Consider the following 15,256-nt stretch of genomic DNA (forward strand, 5'->3'; position numbering starts at 1 on the left):
CCACTTGTTTCTTACACACAGGACGATTTTAAATTTGACAGTGGAGGAGTGTGTCACTGTAAAATCGAGGTAGGTCCTACCGAGATTTGAACTCAGATCACAGGATTCAGAGTCCTGAGTGCTAACCATTACACCATAGAACCCTATACAGAGCAATTATTGTAGAGTTCCAATTTTCCTGTCATTTGTACACCGGATAAACAGCAGATAATGAGATTATTGGTTGGCCATGTGAATAATTCAGCACAAAAAATAGATAGGTTCTACCGAGACTTGAACTCGGATCACTGGATTCAAAGTCCAGAGTGCTAACCATTACACCATAGAACCATATTATAAATCCTCATGGAAATTGAAAAAAAAAAATTCTGCGTTTAATTAGAAACAGCAGACTGTCGTTCCTTCACGTGTTGAAAATACTTTCAATTGACAACAATATTTGGACAGCTATATTCTAGTTCCACGAGGCAAATTTATTGACATGGAAGGATCGTCCAAGATTTAAACTCGGATTGTAGGATTCAGAGTCCTGAGTGATAACCTTTACAGCATAGAACCCTGTACTCAATACTCTGTGACGGGTTCAGATTTTACTGTCCTTGGGTCACCGGAAAAACAGATCAAATATTTTCTGGCCAGAAACGGTATCAACTGGGCTACCCTACCATGTATCCACTTGGAAATCCACATATTTTCAACACGAATGATGTGATGAGTGTGAACAAAATATGAAACATTTTCAGTGCTTTGTGGGGCTGCAAGTTTTCAATTAAAAAACCTACCAGGATCTCATAGTATGCATTTTCCGTAGGTTAGCCATTCGTGAGGAACAAGCGTGCTTATCGACTCCCACCCACTTGTTTCTTACACACAGGACGATTTTAAATTTGACAGGTGAGGAGTGTGTCACTGCAAAATAAAGGTAGGTCCTACCGAGATTTGAACTCGGATCGCAGGATTCAGAGTCCTGAGTGCTAACCATTACACCATAGAACCCTATACAGAGCAATTATTGTAGAGTTCCAATTTTCCTGTCATTTGTACACCGGATAAACAGCAGATGATGAGATTATTGGTTGGCCATGTGAATAATTCAGCACAAAAAAATAGATAGGTTCTACCGAGACTTGAACTCGGATCACTGGATTCAAAGTCCAGAGTGCTAACCATTACACCATAGAACCATATTCTAAAACCTCATGGAAATTGAAAAAAAAAAATTCTGCGTTTAATTAGAAACAGCAGACTGTCGTTCCTTCACGTGTTGAAAATACTTTCAATTGAAAACAATATTTGGACAGCTATATTCTAGTTCCACGAGGCAAATTTATTGACATGGAAGGATCGTCCAAGATTTAAACTCGGATTGTAGGATTCAGAGTCCTGAGTGATAACCTTTACAGCATAGAAGCCTGTACTCAATACTCTGTGACGGGTTCAGATTTTACTGTCCTTGGGTCACCGGAAAAACAGATCAAATATTTTCTGGCCAGAAACGGTATCAACTGGGCTACCCTACCATGTATCCACTTGGAAATCCACATATTTTCAACACGAATGATGTGATGAGTGTGAACAAAATATGAAACATTTTCAGTGCTTTGTGGGGCTGCAAGTTTTCAATTAAAAAACCTACCAGGATCTCATAGTATGCATTTTCCGTAGGTTAGCCATTCGTGAGGAACAAGCGTGCTTATCGACTCCCACCCACTTGTTTCTTACACACATGACGATTTTAAATTTGACAGTGGAGGAGTGTGTCACTGTAAAATCAAGAGGTAGGTCCTACCGAGATTTGAACTCGGATCGCAGGATTCAGAGTCCTGAGTGCTAACCATTACACCATAGAACCCTATAGAGAGCAATTAGTGTAGAGTTCCAATTTTCCTGTCATTTGTACACCGGATAAACAGCAGATAATGAGATTATTGGTTGGCCATGTGAATAATTCAGCACAAAAAATAGATAGGTTCTACCGAGACTTGAACTCGGATCACTGGATTCAAAGTCCAGAGTGCTAACCATTACACCATAGAACCATATTCTAAATCCTCATGGAAATTGAAAAAAAAAAAAATTCTGCGTTTAATTAGAAACAGCAGACTGTCGTTCCTTCACGTGTTGAAAATACTTGCAATTGACAACAATATTTGGACAGCTATATTCTAGTTCCACGAGGCAAATTTATTGACATGGAAGGATCGTCCAAGATTTAAACTCGGATTGTAGGATTCAGAGTCCTGAGTGATAACCTTTACAGCATAGAACCCTGTACTCAATACTCTGTGACGGGTTCAGATTTTACTGTCCTTGGGTCACCGGAAAAACAGATCAAATATTTTCTGGCCAGAAACGGTATCAACTGGGCTACCCTACCATGTATCCACTTGGAAATCCACATATTTTCAACACGAATGATGTGATGAGTGTGAACAAAATATGAAACATTTTCAGTGCTTTGTGGGGCTGCAAGTTTTCAATTAAAAAACCTACCAGGATCTCATAGTATGCATTTTCCGTAGGTTAGCCATTCGTGAGGAACAAGCGTGCTTATCGACTCCCACCCACTTGTTTCATACACACAGGACGATTTTAAATTTGACAGGGGAGGAGTGTGTCACTGCAAAATCAAGGTAGGTCCTACCGAGATTTGAACTAGGATCGCAGGATTCAGAGTCCTGAGTGCTAACCATTACACCATAGAACCATATACAGAGCAATTATTGTAGAGTTCCAATTTTCCTGTCATTTGTACACCGGATAAACAGCAGATAATGAGATTATTGGTTGGCCATGTGAATAATTCAGCACAAAAAATAGATAGGTTCTACCGAGACTTGAACTCGGATCACTGGATTCAAAGTCCAGAGTGCTAACCATTACACCATAGAACCATATTCTAAATCCTCATGGAAATTGAAAAAAAAAATTCTGCGTTTAATTAGAAACAGCAGACTGTCGTTCCTTCACGTGTTGAAAATACTTGCAATTGACAACAATATTTGGACAGCTATATTCTAGTTCCACGAGGCAAATTTATTGACATGGAAGGATCGTCCAAGATTTAAACTCGGATTGTAGGATTCAGAGTCCTGAGTGATAACCTTTACAGCATAGAACCCTGTACTCAATACTCTGTGACGGGTTCAGATTTTACTGTCCTTGGGTCACCGGAAAAACAGATCAAATATTTTCTGGCCAGAAACGGTATCAACTGGGCTACCCTACCATGTATCCACTTGGAAATCCACATATTTTCAACACGAATGATGTGATGAGTGTGAACAAAATATGAAACATTTTCAGTGCTTTGTGGGGCTGCAAGTTTTCAATTAAAAAACCTACCAGGATCTCATAGTATGCATTTTCCGTAGGTTAGCCATTCGTGAGGAACAAGCGTGCTTATCGACTCCCACCCACTTGTTTCTTACACACAGGACGATTTTAAATTTGACAGTGGAGGAGTGTGTCACTGTAAAATCAAGGTAGGTCCTACCGAGATTTGAACTCGGATCGCAGGATTCAGAGTCCTGAGTGCTAACCATTACACCATAGAACCCTATACAGAGCAATTATTGTAGAGTTCCAATTTTCCTGTAATTTGTACACCGGATAAACAGCAGATAATGAGATTATTGGTTGGCCATGTGAATAATTCAGCACAAAAAATAGATAGGTTCTACCGAGACTTGAACTCGGATCACTGGATTCAAAGTCCAGAGTGCTAACCATTACACCATAGAACCATATTCTAAATCCTCATGGAAATTGAAAAAAAAAAATTCTGCGTTTAATTAGAAACAGCAGACTGTCGTTCCTTCACGTGTTGAAAATACTTGCAATTGACAACAATATTTGGACAGCTATATTCTAGTTCCACGAGGCAAATTTATTGACATGGAAGGATCGTCCAAGATTTAAACTCGGATTGTAGGATTCAGAGTCCTGAGTGATAACCTTTACAGCATAGAACCCTGTACTCAATACTCTGTGACGGGTTCAGATTTTACTGTCCTTGGGTCACCGGAAAAACAGATCAAATATTTTCTGGCCAGAAACGGTATCAACTGGGCTACCCTACCATGTATCCACTTGGAAATCCACATATTTTCAACACGAATGATGTGATGAGTGTGAACAAAATATGAAACATTTTCAGTGCTTTGTGGGGCTGCAAGTTTTCAATTAAAAAACCTACCAGGATCTCATAGTATGCATTTTCCGTAGGTTAGCCATTCGTGAGGAACAAGCGTGCTTATCGACTCCCACCCACTTGTTTCTTACACACAGGACGATTTTAAATTTGACAGTGGAGGAGTGTGTCACTGTAAAATCGAGGTAGGTCCTACCGAGATTTGAACTCGGATCGCAGGATTCAGAGTCCTGAGTGCTAACCATTACACCATAGAACCCTATACAGAGCAATTATTGTAGAGTTCCAATTTTCCTGTAATTTGTACACCGGATAAACAGCAGATAATGAGATTATTGGTTGGCCATGTGAATAATTCAGCACAAAAAATAGATAGGTTCTACCGAGACTTGAACTCGGATCACTGGATTCAAAGTCCAGAGTGCTAACCATTACACCATAGAACCATATTCTAAATCCTCATGGAAATTGAAAAAAAAAAAATTCTGCGTTTAATTAGAAACAGCAGACTGTCGTTCCTTCACGTGTTGAAAATACTTGCAATTGACAACAATATTTGGACAGCTATATTCTAGTTCCACGAGGCAAATTTATTGACATGGAAGGATCGTCCAAGATTTAAACTCGGATTGTAGGATTCAGAGTCCTGAGTGATAACCTTTACAGCATAGAACCCTGTACTCAATACTCTGTGACGGGTTCAGATTTTACTGTCCTTGGGTCACCGGAAAAACAGATCAAATATTTTCTGGCCAGAAACGGTATCAACTGGGCTACCCTACCATGTATCCACTTGGAAATCCACATATTTTCAACACGAATGATGTGATGAGTGTGAACAAAATATGAAACATTTTCAGTGCTTTGTGGGGCTGCAAGTTTTCAATTAAAAAACCTACCAGGATCTCATAGTATGCATTTTCCGTAGGTTAGCCATTCGTGAGGAACAAGCGTGCTTATCGACTCCCACCCACTTGTTTCTTACACACAGGACGATTTTAAATTTGACAGTGGAGGAGTGTGTCACTGTAAAATCGAGGTAGGTCCTACCGAGATTTGAACTCGGATCGCAGGATTCAGAGTCCTGAGTGCTAACCATTACACCATAGAACCCTATACAGAGCAATTATTGTAGAGTTCCAATTTTCCTGTAATTTGTACACCGGATAAACAGCAGATAATGAGATTATTGGTTGGCCATGTGAATAATTCAGCACAAAAAATAGATAGGTTCTACCGAGACTTGAACTCGGATCACTGGATTCAAAGTCCAGAGTGCTAACCATTACACCATAGAACCATATTCTAAATCCTCATGGAAATTGAAAAAAAAAAATTCTGCGTTTAATTAGAAACAGCAGACTGTCGTTCCTTCACGTGTTGAAAATACTTGCAATTGACAACAATATTTGGACAGCTATATTCTAGTTCCACGAGGCAAATTTATTGACATGGAAGGATCGTCCAAGATTTAAACTCGGATTGTAGGATTCAGAGTCCTGAGTGATAACCTTTACAGCATAGAACCCTGTACTCAATACTCTGTGACGGGTTCAGATTTTACTGTCCTTGGGTCACCGGAAAAGCAGATCAAATATTTTCTGGCCAGAAACGGTATCAACTGGGCTACCCTACCATGTATCCACTTGGAAATCCACATATTTTCAACACGAATGATGTGATGAGTGTGAACAAAATATGAAACATTTTCAGTGCTTTGTGGGGCTGCAAGTTTTCAATTAAAAAACCTACCAGGATCTCATAGTATGCATTTTCCGTAGGTTAGCCATTCGTGAGGAACAAGCGTGCTTATCGACTCCCACCCACTTGTTTCTTACACACAGGACGATTTTAAATTTGACAGTGGAGGAGTGTGTCACTGTAAAATCAGGTAGGTCCTACCGAGATTTGAACTCGGATCGCAGGATTCAGAGTCCTGAGTGCTAACCATTACACCATAGAACCCTATACAGAGCAATTATTGTAGAGTTCCAATTTTCCTGTAATTTGTACACCGGATAAACAGCAGATAATGAGATTATTGGTTGGCCATGTGAATAATTCAGCACAAAAAATAGATAGGTTCTACCGAGACTTGAACTCGGATCACTGGATTCAAAGTCCAGAGTGCTAACCATTACACCATAGAACCATATTCTAAATCCTCATGGAAATTGAAAAAAAAAAAATTCTCTGCGTTTAATTAGAAACAGCAGACTGTCGTTCCTTCACGTGTTGAAAATACTTGCAATTGACAACAATATTTGGACAGCTATATTCTAGTTCCACGAGGCAAATTTATTGACATGGAAGGATCGTCCAAGATTTAAACTCGGATTGTAGGATTCAGAGTCCTGAGTGATAACCTTTACAGCATAGAACCCTGTACTCAATACTCTGTGACGGGTTCAGATTTTACTGTCCTTGGGTCACCGAAAAAGCAGATCAAATATTTTCTGGACAGAAACGGTATCAACTGGGCTACCCTACCATGTATCCACTTGGAAATCCACATATTTTCAACACGAATGATGTGATGAGTGTGAACAAAATATGAAACATTTTCAGTGCTTTGTGGGGCTGCAAGTTTTCAATTAAAAAACCTACCAGGATCTCATAGTATGCATTTTCCGTAGGTTAGCCATTCGTGAGGAACAAGCGTGCTTATCGACTCCCACCCACTTGTTTCTTACACACAGGACGATTTTAAATTTGACAGTGGAGGAGTGTGTCACTGTAAAATCGAGGTAGGTCCTACCGAGATTTGAACTCGGATCGCAGGATTCAGAGTCCTGAGTGCTAACCATTACACCATAGAACCCTATACAGAGCAATTATTGTAGAGTTCCAATTTTCCTGTAATTTGTACACCGGATAAACAGCAGATAATGAGATTATTGGTTGGCCATGTGAATAATTCAGCACAAAAAATAGATAGGTTCTACCGAGACTTGAACTCGGATCACTGGATTCAAAGTCCAGAGTGCTAACCATTACACCATAGAACCATATTCTAAATCCTCATGGAAATTGAAAAAAAAATTCTGCGTTTAATTAGAAACAGCAGACTGTCGTTCCTTCACGTGTTGAAAATACTTGCAATTGACAACAATATTTGGACAGCTATATTCTAGTTCCACGAGGCAAATTTATTGACATGGAAGGATCGTCCAAGATTTAAACTCGGATTGTAGGATTCAGAGTCCTGAGTGATAACCTTTACAGCATAGAACCCTGTACTCAATACTCTGTGACGGGTTCAGATTTTACTGTCCTTGGGTCACCGAAAAAGCAGATCAAATATTTTCTGGCCAGAAACGGTATCAACTGGGCTACCCTACCATGTATCCACTTGGAAATCCACATATTTTCAACACGAATGATGTGATGAGTGTGAACAAAATATGAAACATTTTCAGTGCTTTGTGGGGCTGCAAGTTTTCAATTAAAAAACCTACCAGGATCTCATAGTATGCATTTTCCGTAGGTTAGCCATTCGTGAGGAACAAGCGTGCTTATCGACTCCCACCCACTTGTTTCTTACACACAGGACGATTTTAAATTTGACAGTGGAGGAGTGTGTCACTGTAAAATCGAGGTAGGTCCTACCGAGATTTGAACTCGGATCGCAGGATTCAGAGTCCTGAGTGCTAACCATTACACCATAGAACCCTATACAGAGCAATTATTGTAGAGTTCCAATTTTCCTGTAATTTGTACACCGGATAAACAGCAGATAATGAGATTATTGGTTGGCCATGTGAATAATTCAGCACAAAAAATAGATAGGTTCTACCGAGACTTGAACTCGGATCACTGGATTCAAAGTCCAGAGTGCTAACCATTACACCATAGAACCATATTCTAAATCCTCATGGAAATTGAAAAAAAAAAAAAATTCTGCGTTTAATTAGAAACAGCAGACTGTCGTTCCTTCACGTGTTGAAAATACTTGCAATTGACAACAATATTTGGACAGCTATATTCTAGTTCCACGAGGCAAATTTATTGACATGGAAGGATCGTCCAAGATTTAAACTCGGATTGTAGGATTCAGAGTCCTGAGTGATAACCTTTACAGCATAGAACCCTGTACTCAATACTCTGTGACGGGTTCAGATTTTACTGTCCTTGGGTCACCGGAAAAAGCAGATCAAATATTTTCTGGCCAGAAACGGTATCAACTGGGCTACCCTACCATGTATCCACTTGGAAATCCACATATTTTCAACACGAATGATGTGATGAGTGTGAACAAAATATGAAACATTTTCAGTGCTTTGTGGGGCTGCAAGTTTTCAATTAAAAAACCTACCAGGATCTCATAGTATGCATTTTCCGTAGGTTAGCCATTCGTGAGGAACAAGCGTGCTTATCGACTCCCACCCACTTGTTTCTTACACACAGGACGATTTTAAATTTGACAGTGGAGGAGTGTGTCACTGTAAAATCGAGGTAGGTCCTACCGAGATTTGAACTCGGATCGCAGGATTCAGAGTCCTGAGTGCTAACCATTACACCATAGAACCCTATACAGAGCAATTATTGTAGAGTTCCAATTTTCCTGTAATTTGTACACCGGATAAACAGCAGATAATGAGATTATTGGTTGGCCATGTGAATAATTCAGCACAAAAAATAGATAGGTTCTACCGAGACTTGAACTCGGATCACTGGATTCAAAGTCCAGAGTGCTAACCATTACACCATAGAACCATATTCTAAATCCTCATGGAAATTGAAAAAAAAATTCTGCGTTTAATTAGAAACAGCAGACTGTCGTTCCTTCACGTGTTGAAAATACTTGCAATTGACAACAATATTTGGACAGCTATATTCTAGTTCCACGAGGCAAATTTATTGACATGGAAGGATCGTCCAAGATTTAAACTCGGATTGTAGGATTCAGAGTCCTGAGTGATAACCTTTACAGCATAGAACCCTGTACTCAATACTCTGTGACGGGTTCAGATTTTACTGTCCTTGGGTCACCGGAAAAACAGATCAAATATTTTCTGGCCAGAAACGGTATCAACTGGGCTACCCTACCATGTATCCACTTGGAAATCCACATATTTTCAACACGAATGATGTGATGAGTGTGAACAAAATATGAAACATTTTCAGTGCTTTGTGGGGCTGCAAGTTTTCAATTAAAAAACCTACCAGGATCTCATAGTATGCATTTTCCGTAGGTTAGCCATTCGTGAGGAACAAGCGTGCTTATCGACTCCCACCCACTTGTTTCTTACACACAGGACGATTTTAAATTTGACAGTGGAGGAGTGTGTCACTGTAAAATCGAGGTAGGTCCTACCGAGATTTGAACTCGGATCGCAGGATTCAGAGTCCTGAGTGCTAACCATTACACCATAGAACCCTATACAGAGCAATTATTGTAGAGTTCCAATTTTCCTGTAATTTGTACACCGGATAAACAGCAGATAATGAGATTATTGGTTGGCCATGTGAATAATTCAGCACAAAAAATAGATAGGTTCTACCGAGACTTGAACTCGGATCACTGGATTCAAAGTCCAGAGTGCTAACCATTACACCATAGAACCATATTCTAAATCCTCATGGAAATTGAAAAAAAAAATTCTGCGTTTAATTAGAAACAGCAGACTGTCGTTCCTTCACGTGTTGAAAATACTTTCAATTGACAACAATATTTGGACAGCTATATTCTAGTTCCACGAGGCAAATTTATTGACATGGAAGGATCGTCCAAGATTTAAACTCGGATTGTAGGATTCAGAGTCCTGAGTGATAACCTTTACAGCATAGAACCCTGTACTCAATACTCTGTGACGGGTTCAGATTTTACTGTCCTTGGGTCACCGAAAAACAGATCAAATATTTTCTGGCCAGAAACGGTATCAACTGGGCTACCCTACCATGTATCCACTTGGAAATCCACATATTTTCAACACGAATGATGTGATGAGTGTGAACAAAATATGAAACATTTTCAGTGCTTTGTGGGGCTGCAAGTTTTCAATTAAAAAACCTACCAGGATCTCATAGTATGCATTTTCCGTAGGTTAGCCATTCGTGAGGAACAAGCGTGCTTATCGACTCCCACCCACTTGTTTCTTACACACAGGACGATTTTAAATTTGACAGTGGAGGAGTGTGTCACTGTAAAATCAAGGTAGGTCCTACCGAGATTTGAACTCGGATCGCAGGATTCAGAGTCCTGAGTGCTAACCATTACACCATAGAACCCTATACAGAGCAATTATTGTAGAGTTCCAATTTTCCTGTAATTTGTACACCGGATAAACAGCAGATAATGAGATTATTGGTTGACCATGTGAATAATTCAGCACAAAAAATAGATAGGTTCTACCGAGACTTGAACTCGGATCACTGGATTCAAAGTCCAGAGTGCTAACCATTACACCATAGAACCATATTCTAAATCCTCATGGAAATTGAAAAAAAAAAATTATGCGTTTAATTAGAAACAGCAGACTGTCGTTCCTTCACGTGTTGAAAATACTTGCAATTGACAACAATATTTGGACAGCTATATTCTAGTTCCACGAGGCAAATTTATTGACATGGAAGGATCGTCCAAGATTTAAACTCGGATTGTAGGATTCAGAGTCCTGAGTGATAACCTTTACAGCATAGAACCCTGTACTCAATACTCTGTGACGGGTTCAGATTTTACTGTCCTTGGGTCACCGAAAAAGCAGATCAAATATTTTCTGGCCAGAAACGGTATCAACTGGGCTACCCTACCATGTATCCACTTGGAAATCCACATATTTTCAACACGAATGATGTGATGAGTGTGAACAAAATATGAAACATTTTCAGTGCTTTGTGGGGCTGCAAGTTTTCAATTAAAAAACCTACCAGGATCTCATAGTATGCATTTTCCGTAGGTTAGCCATTCGTGAGGAACAAGCGTGCTTATCGACTCCCACCCACTTGTTTCTTACACACAGGACGATTTTAAATTTGACAGTGGAGGAGTGTGTCACTGTAAAATCGAGGTAGGTCCTACCGAGATTTGAACTCGGATCGCAGGATTCAGAGTCCTGAGTGCTAACCATTACACCATAGAACCCTATACAGAGCAATTATTGTAGAGTTCCAATTTTCCTGTAATTTGTACACCGGATAAACAGCAGATAATGAGATTATTGGTTGGCCATGTGAATAATTCAGCACAAAAAATAGATAGGTTCTACCGAGACTTGAACTCGGATCACTGGATTCAAAGTCCAGAGTGCTAACCATTACACCATAGAACCATATTCTAAATCCTCATGGAAATTGAAAAAAAAAAATTCTGCGTTTAATTAGAAACAGCAGACTGTCGTTCCTTCACGTGTTGAAAATACTTGCAATTGACAACAATATTTGGACAGCTATATTCTAGTTCCACGAGGCAAATTTATTGACATGGAAGGATCGTCCAAGATTTAAACTCGGATTGTAGGATTCAGAGTCCTGAGTGATAACCTTTACAGCATAGAACCCTGTACTCAATACTCTGTGACGGGTTCAGATTTTACTGTCCTTGGGTCACCGGAAAAAGCAGATCAAATATTTTCTGGCCAGAAACGGTATCAACTGGGCTACCCTACCATGTATCCACTTGGAAATCCACATATTTTCAACACGAATGATGTGATGAGTGTGAACAAAATATGAAACATTTTCAGTGCTTTGTGGGGCTGCAAGTTTTCAATTAAAAAACCTACCAGGATCTCATAGTATGCATTTTCCGTAGGTTAGCCATTCGTGAGGAACAAGCGTGCTTATCGACTCCCACCCACTTGTTTCTTACACACAGGACGATTTTAAATTTGACAGTGGAGGAGTGTGTCACTGTAAAATCGAGGTAGGTCCTACCGAGATTTGAACTCGGATCGCAGGATTCAGAGTCCTGAGTGCTAACCATTACACCATAGAACCCTATACAGAGCAATTATTGTAGAGTTCCAATTTTCCTGTAATTTGTACACCGGATAAACAGCAGATAATGAGATTATTGGTTGGCCATGTGAATAATTCAGCACAAAAAATAGATAGGTTCTACCGAGACTTGAACTCGGATCACTGGATTCAAAGTCCAGAGTGCTAACCATTACACCATAGAACCATATTCTAAATCCTCATGGAAATTGAAAAAAAAAAATTCTGCGTTTAATTAGAAACAGCAGACTGTCGTTCCTTCACGTGTTGAAAATACTTGCAATTGACAACAATATTTGGACAGCTATATTCTAGTTCCACGAGGCAAATTTATTGACATGGAAGGATCGTCCAAGATTTAAACTCGGATTGTAGGATTCAGAGTCCTGAGTGATAACCTTTACAGCATAGAACCCTGTACTCAATACTCTGTGACGGGTTCAGATTTTACTGTCCTTGGGTCACCGGAAAAGCAGATCAAATATTTTCTGGACAGAAACGGTATCAACTGGGCTACCCTACCATGTATCCACTTGGAAATCCACATATTTTCAACACGAATGATGTGATGAGTGTGAACAAAATATGAAACATTTTCAGTGCTTTGTGGGGGGGCTGCAAGTTTTCAATTAAAAAACCTACCAGGATCTCATAGTATGCATTTTCCATAGGTTAGCCATTCGTGAGGAACAAGCGTGCTTATCGACTCCCACCCACTTGTTTCTTACACACAGGATGATTTTAAATTTGACAGTGGAGGAGTATGTCACTGTATAATCAAGGTAGGTCCTACTGAGATTTGAACTTGGATCGCAGGATTCAGAGACCTGAGTGCTAACCATTACACCATAGAACCCTATACAGAGCAATTATTGTAGAGTTCCAATTTTCCTGTAATTTGTACACCGGATAAACAGCAGATAATGAGATTATTGGTTGGCCATGTGAATAATTCAGCACAAAAAATAGATAGGTTCTACCGAGACTTGAACTCGGATCACTGGATTCAAAGTCCAGAGTGCTAACCATTACACCATAGAACCATATTCTAAATCCTCATGGAAATTGAAAAAAAAAATTCTGCGTTTAATTAGAAACAGCAGACTGTCGTTCCTTCACGTGTTGAAAATACTTGCAATTGACAACAATATTTGGACAGCTATATTCTAGTTCCACGAGGCAAATTTATTGACATGGAAGGATCGTCCAAGATTTAAACTCGGATTGTAGGATTCAGAGTCCTGAGTGATAACCTTTACAGCATAGAACCCTGTACTCAATACTCTGTGACGGGTTCAGATTTTACTGTCCTTGGGTCACCGAAAAAGCAGATCAAATATTTTCTGGCCAGAAACGGTATCAACTGGGCTACCCTACCATGTATCCACTTGGAAATCCACATATTTTCAACACGAATGATGTGATGAGTGTGAACAAAATATGAAACATTTTCAGTGCTTTGTGGGGCTGCAAGTTTTCAATTAAAAAACCTACCAGGATCTCATAGTATGCATTTTCCGTAGGTTAGCCATTCGTGAGGAACAAGCGTGCTTATCGACTCCCACCCACTTGTTTCTTACACACAGGACGATTTTAAATTTGACAGTGGAGGAGTGTGTCACTGTAAAATTGAGGTAGGTCCTACCGAGATTTGAACTCGGATCGCAGGATTCAGAGTCCTGAGTGCTAACCATTACACCATAGAACCCTATACAGAGCAATTATTGTAGAGTTCCAATTTTCCTGTAATTTGTACACCGGATAAACAGCAGATAATGAGATTATTGGTTGGCCTTCTGAATAATTCAGCACAAAAAATAGATAGGTTCTACCGAGACTTGAACTCGGATCACTGGATTCAAAGTCCAGAGTGCTAACCATTACACCATAGAACCATATTCTAAATCCTCATGGAAATTGAAAAAAAAAAATTCTGCGTTTAATTAGAAACAGCAGACTGTCGTTCCTTCACGTGTTGAAAATACTTTCAATTGACAACAATATTTGGACAGCTATATTCTAGTTCCACGAGGCAAATTTATTGACATGGAAGGATCGTCCAAGATTTAAACTCGGATTGTAGGATTCAGAGTCCTGAGTGATAACCTTTACAGCATAGAACCCTGTACTCAATACTCTGTGACGGGTTCAGATTTTACTGTCCTTGGGTCACCGGAAAAACAGATCAAATATTTTCTGGCCAGAAACGGTATCAACTGGGCTACCCTACCATGTATCCACTTGGAAATCCACATATTTTCAACACGAATGATGTGATGAGTGTGAACAAAATATGAAACATTTTCAGTGCTTTGTGGGGCTGCAAGTTTTCAATTAAAAAACCTACCAGGATCTCATAGTATGCATTTTCCGTAGGTTAGCCATTCGTGAGGAACAAGCGTGCTTATCGACTCCCACCCACTTGTTTCTTACACACAGGACGATTTTAAATTTGACAGTGGAGGAGTGTGTCACTGTAAAATCAAGGTAGGTCCTACCGAGATTTGAACTCAGATCGCAGGATTCAGAGTCCTGAGTGCTAACCATTACACCATAGAACCCTATACAGAGCACTTATTGTAGAGTTCCAATTTTCCTGTAATTTGTACACCGGATAAACAGCAGATAATGAGATTATTGGTTGGCCATGTGAATAATTCAGCACAAAAAAATAGATAGGTTCTACCGAGACTTGAACTCGGATCACTGGATTCAAAGTCCAGAGTGCTAACCATTACACCATAGAACCATATTCTCAAATCCTCATGGAAATTGAAAAAAAAAATTCTGCGTTTAATTAGAAACAGCAGACTGTCGTTCCTTCACGTGTTGAAAATACTTGCAATTGACAACAATATTTGGACAGCTATATTCTAGTTCCACGAGGCAAATTTATTGACATGGAAGGATCGTCCAAGATTTAAACTCGGATTGTAGGATTCAGAGTCCTGAGTGATAACCTTTACAGCATAGAACCCTGTACTCAATACTCTGTGACGGGTTCAGATTTTACTGTCCTTGGGTCACCGAAAAACAGATCAAATATTTTCTGGACAGAAACGGTATCAACTGGGCTACCCTACCATGTATCCACTTGGAAATCCACATATTTTCAACACGAATGATGTGATGAGTGTGAACAAAATATGAAACATTTTCAGTGCT

General features: G+C 39.6%; 35 non-coding genes across 35 annotated transcripts; all 35 read right to left on the reverse strand.

Moving 5' to 3' along the window:
• Positions 1–71: 71 nt before the first annotated feature.
• trnaq-cug (transfer RNA glutamine (anticodon CUG)) lies at positions 72–143 on the reverse strand. Its single transcript has one exon. It is a non-coding gene; the product is annotated as a tRNA-Gln (tRNA).
• A 115-nt stretch (positions 144–258) lies between these two features.
• trnaq-uug (transfer RNA glutamine (anticodon UUG)) lies at positions 259–330 on the reverse strand. Its single transcript has one exon. It is a non-coding gene; the product is annotated as a tRNA-Gln (tRNA).
• A 594-nt stretch (positions 331–924) lies between these two features.
• On the reverse strand, positions 925–996 carry trnaq-cug (transfer RNA glutamine (anticodon CUG)). The gene has a single exon. It is a non-coding gene; the product is annotated as a tRNA-Gln (tRNA).
• Positions 997–1,112: 116 nt separating this feature from the next.
• On the reverse strand, positions 1,113–1,184 carry trnaq-uug (transfer RNA glutamine (anticodon UUG)). The gene has a single exon. It is a non-coding gene; the product is annotated as a tRNA-Gln (tRNA).
• Positions 1,185–1,780: 596 nt separating this feature from the next.
• Positions 1,781–1,852, reverse strand: trnaq-cug (transfer RNA glutamine (anticodon CUG)). Its single transcript has one exon. It is a non-coding gene; the product is annotated as a tRNA-Gln (tRNA).
• Positions 1,853–1,967: 115 nt separating this feature from the next.
• On the reverse strand, positions 1,968–2,039 carry trnaq-uug (transfer RNA glutamine (anticodon UUG)). Its single transcript has one exon. It is a non-coding gene; the product is annotated as a tRNA-Gln (tRNA).
• A 596-nt stretch (positions 2,040–2,635) lies between these two features.
• trnaq-cug (transfer RNA glutamine (anticodon CUG)) lies at positions 2,636–2,707 on the reverse strand. Its single transcript has one exon. It is a non-coding gene; the product is annotated as a tRNA-Gln (tRNA).
• Positions 2,708–2,822: 115 nt separating this feature from the next.
• Positions 2,823–2,894, reverse strand: trnaq-uug (transfer RNA glutamine (anticodon UUG)). The gene has a single exon. It is a non-coding gene; the product is annotated as a tRNA-Gln (tRNA).
• A 593-nt stretch (positions 2,895–3,487) lies between these two features.
• Positions 3,488–3,559, reverse strand: trnaq-cug (transfer RNA glutamine (anticodon CUG)). The gene has a single exon. It is a non-coding gene; the product is annotated as a tRNA-Gln (tRNA).
• A 115-nt stretch (positions 3,560–3,674) lies between these two features.
• trnaq-uug (transfer RNA glutamine (anticodon UUG)) lies at positions 3,675–3,746 on the reverse strand. Its single transcript has one exon. It is a non-coding gene; the product is annotated as a tRNA-Gln (tRNA).
• Positions 3,747–4,340: 594 nt separating this feature from the next.
• On the reverse strand, positions 4,341–4,412 carry trnaq-cug (transfer RNA glutamine (anticodon CUG)). The gene has a single exon. It is a non-coding gene; the product is annotated as a tRNA-Gln (tRNA).
• A 115-nt stretch (positions 4,413–4,527) lies between these two features.
• Positions 4,528–4,599, reverse strand: trnaq-uug (transfer RNA glutamine (anticodon UUG)). Its single transcript has one exon. It is a non-coding gene; the product is annotated as a tRNA-Gln (tRNA).
• A 595-nt stretch (positions 4,600–5,194) lies between these two features.
• Positions 5,195–5,266, reverse strand: trnaq-cug (transfer RNA glutamine (anticodon CUG)). The gene has a single exon. It is a non-coding gene; the product is annotated as a tRNA-Gln (tRNA).
• Positions 5,267–5,381: 115 nt separating this feature from the next.
• Positions 5,382–5,453, reverse strand: trnaq-uug (transfer RNA glutamine (anticodon UUG)). The gene has a single exon. It is a non-coding gene; the product is annotated as a tRNA-Gln (tRNA).
• Positions 5,454–6,046: 593 nt separating this feature from the next.
• trnaq-cug (transfer RNA glutamine (anticodon CUG)) lies at positions 6,047–6,118 on the reverse strand. Its single transcript has one exon. It is a non-coding gene; the product is annotated as a tRNA-Gln (tRNA).
• Positions 6,119–6,233: 115 nt separating this feature from the next.
• trnaq-uug (transfer RNA glutamine (anticodon UUG)) lies at positions 6,234–6,305 on the reverse strand. Its single transcript has one exon. It is a non-coding gene; the product is annotated as a tRNA-Gln (tRNA).
• Positions 6,306–6,902: 597 nt separating this feature from the next.
• Positions 6,903–6,974, reverse strand: trnaq-cug (transfer RNA glutamine (anticodon CUG)). Its single transcript has one exon. It is a non-coding gene; the product is annotated as a tRNA-Gln (tRNA).
• A 115-nt stretch (positions 6,975–7,089) lies between these two features.
• trnaq-uug (transfer RNA glutamine (anticodon UUG)) lies at positions 7,090–7,161 on the reverse strand. The gene has a single exon. It is a non-coding gene; the product is annotated as a tRNA-Gln (tRNA).
• Positions 7,162–7,753: 592 nt separating this feature from the next.
• Positions 7,754–7,825, reverse strand: trnaq-cug (transfer RNA glutamine (anticodon CUG)). The gene has a single exon. It is a non-coding gene; the product is annotated as a tRNA-Gln (tRNA).
• A 115-nt stretch (positions 7,826–7,940) lies between these two features.
• Positions 7,941–8,012, reverse strand: trnaq-uug (transfer RNA glutamine (anticodon UUG)). Its single transcript has one exon. It is a non-coding gene; the product is annotated as a tRNA-Gln (tRNA).
• A 598-nt stretch (positions 8,013–8,610) lies between these two features.
• On the reverse strand, positions 8,611–8,682 carry trnaq-cug (transfer RNA glutamine (anticodon CUG)). Its single transcript has one exon. It is a non-coding gene; the product is annotated as a tRNA-Gln (tRNA).
• A 115-nt stretch (positions 8,683–8,797) lies between these two features.
• On the reverse strand, positions 8,798–8,869 carry trnaq-uug (transfer RNA glutamine (anticodon UUG)). Its single transcript has one exon. It is a non-coding gene; the product is annotated as a tRNA-Gln (tRNA).
• A 592-nt stretch (positions 8,870–9,461) lies between these two features.
• On the reverse strand, positions 9,462–9,533 carry trnaq-cug (transfer RNA glutamine (anticodon CUG)). The gene has a single exon. It is a non-coding gene; the product is annotated as a tRNA-Gln (tRNA).
• A 115-nt stretch (positions 9,534–9,648) lies between these two features.
• Positions 9,649–9,720, reverse strand: trnaq-uug (transfer RNA glutamine (anticodon UUG)). Its single transcript has one exon. It is a non-coding gene; the product is annotated as a tRNA-Gln (tRNA).
• Positions 9,721–10,312: 592 nt separating this feature from the next.
• trnaq-cug (transfer RNA glutamine (anticodon CUG)) lies at positions 10,313–10,384 on the reverse strand. The gene has a single exon. It is a non-coding gene; the product is annotated as a tRNA-Gln (tRNA).
• Positions 10,385–10,499: 115 nt separating this feature from the next.
• Positions 10,500–10,571, reverse strand: trnaq-uug (transfer RNA glutamine (anticodon UUG)). Its single transcript has one exon. It is a non-coding gene; the product is annotated as a tRNA-Gln (tRNA).
• A 594-nt stretch (positions 10,572–11,165) lies between these two features.
• Positions 11,166–11,237, reverse strand: trnaq-cug (transfer RNA glutamine (anticodon CUG)). Its single transcript has one exon. It is a non-coding gene; the product is annotated as a tRNA-Gln (tRNA).
• Positions 11,238–11,352: 115 nt separating this feature from the next.
• trnaq-uug (transfer RNA glutamine (anticodon UUG)) lies at positions 11,353–11,424 on the reverse strand. The gene has a single exon. It is a non-coding gene; the product is annotated as a tRNA-Gln (tRNA).
• A 595-nt stretch (positions 11,425–12,019) lies between these two features.
• On the reverse strand, positions 12,020–12,091 carry trnaq-cug (transfer RNA glutamine (anticodon CUG)). Its single transcript has one exon. It is a non-coding gene; the product is annotated as a tRNA-Gln (tRNA).
• A 115-nt stretch (positions 12,092–12,206) lies between these two features.
• Positions 12,207–12,278, reverse strand: trnaq-uug (transfer RNA glutamine (anticodon UUG)). The gene has a single exon. It is a non-coding gene; the product is annotated as a tRNA-Gln (tRNA).
• A 784-nt stretch (positions 12,279–13,062) lies between these two features.
• Positions 13,063–13,134, reverse strand: trnaq-uug (transfer RNA glutamine (anticodon UUG)). Its single transcript has one exon. It is a non-coding gene; the product is annotated as a tRNA-Gln (tRNA).
• Positions 13,135–13,727: 593 nt separating this feature from the next.
• trnaq-cug (transfer RNA glutamine (anticodon CUG)) lies at positions 13,728–13,799 on the reverse strand. Its single transcript has one exon. It is a non-coding gene; the product is annotated as a tRNA-Gln (tRNA).
• A 115-nt stretch (positions 13,800–13,914) lies between these two features.
• trnaq-uug (transfer RNA glutamine (anticodon UUG)) lies at positions 13,915–13,986 on the reverse strand. The gene has a single exon. It is a non-coding gene; the product is annotated as a tRNA-Gln (tRNA).
• A 594-nt stretch (positions 13,987–14,580) lies between these two features.
• trnaq-cug (transfer RNA glutamine (anticodon CUG)) lies at positions 14,581–14,652 on the reverse strand. The gene has a single exon. It is a non-coding gene; the product is annotated as a tRNA-Gln (tRNA).
• A 116-nt stretch (positions 14,653–14,768) lies between these two features.
• trnaq-uug (transfer RNA glutamine (anticodon UUG)) lies at positions 14,769–14,840 on the reverse strand. Its single transcript has one exon. It is a non-coding gene; the product is annotated as a tRNA-Gln (tRNA).
• Between the last annotated feature and the right edge of the window lie 416 nt (positions 14,841–15,256).

The sequence above is a fragment of the Oncorhynchus masou genome, unplaced genomic scaffold, assembly GCF_036934945.1.
Source record: "Oncorhynchus masou masou isolate Uvic2021 unplaced genomic scaffold, UVic_Omas_1.1 unplaced_scaffold_488, whole genome shotgun sequence".
NCBI classification, from domain to species: Eukaryota; Metazoa; Chordata; class Actinopteri; order Salmoniformes; family Salmonidae; genus Oncorhynchus; species Oncorhynchus masou.